The sequence below is a fragment of the Cyanistes caeruleus genome, unplaced genomic scaffold, assembly GCF_971803275.1.
Source record: "Cyanistes caeruleus unplaced genomic scaffold, bCyaCae1.hap1.1 HAP1_SCAFFOLD_69, whole genome shotgun sequence".
Lineage (NCBI taxonomy): Eukaryota > Metazoa > Chordata > Aves > Passeriformes > Paridae > Cyanistes > Cyanistes caeruleus.
In genome coordinates, this window is record NW_028255886.1 from 2,292,501 (window position 1) to 2,295,000 (window position 2,500).

General features: G+C 76.7%; 1 non-coding gene across 1 annotated transcript; it reads left to right on the plus strand.

The window, feature by feature from the left end:
* Nucleotides 1-1,485: 1,485 nt before the first annotated feature.
* On the plus strand, nucleotides 1,486-1,638 carry LOC147647004 (5.8S ribosomal RNA). Its single transcript, XR_015281744.1, has one exon. It is a non-coding gene; the product is annotated as a 5.8S ribosomal RNA (ribosomal RNA).
* The last annotated feature ends 862 nt before the right edge of the window (nucleotides 1,639-2,500 follow it).

Consider the following 2,500-nt stretch of genomic DNA (forward strand, 5'->3'; position numbering starts at 1 on the left):
GTCGTCGTCGACTTCGTCGCGGCCGTCGTCGGCCGCGCCGTGCCGGGGAGGGGGCACCCAGCCCCCCTCCCCCCCCTCTCCGCGGCCCGGTCTCGGCGGCGAGGCCGTGGCGCGCTGTCGGCCGCGGGGCCGATCCGGTCTCTTCGGAACGGGGCGGCGCCGGCGGAGAAGCGCCCCCGCGCGCTTCTCCGCCTTCTCTGCGCGACCTCGGGGTGGCGGCCCTCGGGCGCCCCCCGCGCTCCCTCGCCTCGGCCGCGCCGGCCGCGTCGGCGCGCATCTCCTCCTCCTCCTCGGGGCGTTCCTCGCCTTCCCCGGACGCGCGCGGCGGCGCCGTCCGCCGGCTCGTCCCCGGCCGGGACCGCGCGCCCCCCGCCCGGGCGAGCGCTCGTCGGTCGCCTCCGGCGGCCGGAGGTCCGGCGAGCGCGGGCGACCCCGTGCCGAGCGGCGGCGGCGCCGCTCGACGGGTGTCCCCCTGGTGGGACGGTCGGCCGGGAGGCCCCCGTCGTCGCCGGCGGCGGTCCCGGCCCGGGCCCCGCCCGTCGCTTCCCCGTCTCCCTTCCCGAAGGCCGCGTGTGGGCCGCAGGGAGAACCGCTCGAGGCCGTGCGGCGGGCGTCCGCCGCACGGCCCCCTCCCGCAGGGCGCGTGCCCGCGGAAGGGGCCCCGACGGTGCGAAGCGGCGGCGGCGGTCCCGGGAGTGCGGCCCCGGTGGCGGCGGGGCCTTTGCCTTCCGGCAGGCCTCGGGCGCTCGCGACGCCGGCTCGCGCCTCGGCGGCGCCCGCCTCCCGGCGCCGGCCGTCGGAGCGCGGCGGCGAGGCGCTCGCCTTCCGGCGGGGAGCGGTCCCCGGCCGGGGGCGGCGCCGGCGGTGCCGGCGGTCGTCGCGCTGCCGTCTCGGGCGCTGGCAAGGGGGCGGCCCGTCAGCGGGGAGGAGAAAGGCCGCGCCGCGCGCGGCGGGCGCGGTGGCGCTGCGCGGGGGGCCGATCCCCGCGCAGCGGTCGAGGTGGAGCCGAGCGCGCGGCGGGCGGCGGGCGGCCGCGGCCCCCCGGCCTCGTGCCCGCGTCGTCCCGTTCAGAGAGAAGAGGCCGGGCGCGGGCTACGGAGCCCCCCCGCGGTCCGGCGCGCGCCGCGCGGCTCTCCGCGCGGAGGCCGGGCCGAGCCCGGGCGCCTGGGCCGCCTCCGAAAGACGGCACGCGGGGCGGCGTCTCTCTTTTCCCCTCCCCTCGCCCGGGGGGAGGGGGGTGGTGGGGGAGAGGCGGTCGGGGGCGCGGGCCCCCCCGCCCTTTCTGGCCGGCCTTTTCGGAGCGTTCCGTGGGCGGCCTCGTGCCTTCCTTTTCTTTTTCCCCTCCGTTGGTCGTCTCGTTTGTGCTCGTACGGTCGGTCGCGAGGTCGCGCGCCCGCGCGTCCTCGCCGCAAAACCGAGGGGGGCCGCTTCACGCGAGCGGTCCCGGCCCCTCCGCGCGTGCGGGGTCGGTGCCGAAAGCCAGACAACTCTTAGCGGTGGATCACTCGGCTCGTGCGTCGATGAAGAACGCAGCTAGCTGCGAGAATTAATGTGAATTGCAGGACACATTGATCATCGACACTTCGAACGCACTTGCGGCCCCGGGTTCCTCCCGGGGCTACGCCTGTCTGAGCGTCGCTTGACGATCAATCGCCGTCCCGGCGGGTGGGCCACCCGAGCCCTCCCCGGGCGGCGCGGCTGGGGTCGCCTCGCAGGCCCGTTCCCCTCCCCCGCGGTCCGCCGGCGGCGGCGGCCGCGGGAGGAGAAAAAGGGCCTTCGTCCCCCTAAATGCAGACTCGGGGAGCCGCTCCCGTAGCTCCCCGCTTCCCGGAGCGAGCCGCTGGGCCGGAGCTCGTCCTCGCGGGGGGGAAAAACCGGAAAGAAGGGCCGAGAGCAAAAGCGGCGGCGTCGCCAAACGCCGCCGCCGAGGGCCGAGAGAAAGAGGGCGAGAAGGGGAAGGCGAGGCGCGGGCCTCGCCCCCCGGGCTCACCTTTTCCCCGCGCGGGCGGCTGTCTGCGGGTGGGTACCGGCGCAGGTACCGTGCCGTGCTGCCGCGCGCGCGAGGCGTGGCGAGCGCCGGGGGACGGGGGACGGCCCCCTCCTCCTTTCTTCCGCCCCCCCCTCTCTCATTCCGCGCTCGGCCCGACGGTTTTCCCCGCGGGGCCGTCTCTGCCGTGTGCGCGTGGTGTCGCGTGTGCTCCTTTTCGGTTCTCGTTTCCGGGATGGGGGTCTCCCTCCCCGTTGTTTCCGCGCCGCTCTGGGCTCTCTCTCTCGCTCTCGCTCTTCCACCGGGCCCCCCCTCCCCTTCCCCATCCCTGGCGCGCGGGCGCGAGGGGTCGGCGTTAGGGGAGAAAGAGGGTCGCGAGGGAAGGGGGGGGAAAAAGAGAGAGAGAAAAAGAGAAGGCCGGAGACCGGAGAGGAAAAAAAAAAAAAAAAAAGCGAAGCGCGTCGTCGCATCCGTCCGTCCGTCCGTCCGTCGGCGGCCTCCCGCCCGGGAGGG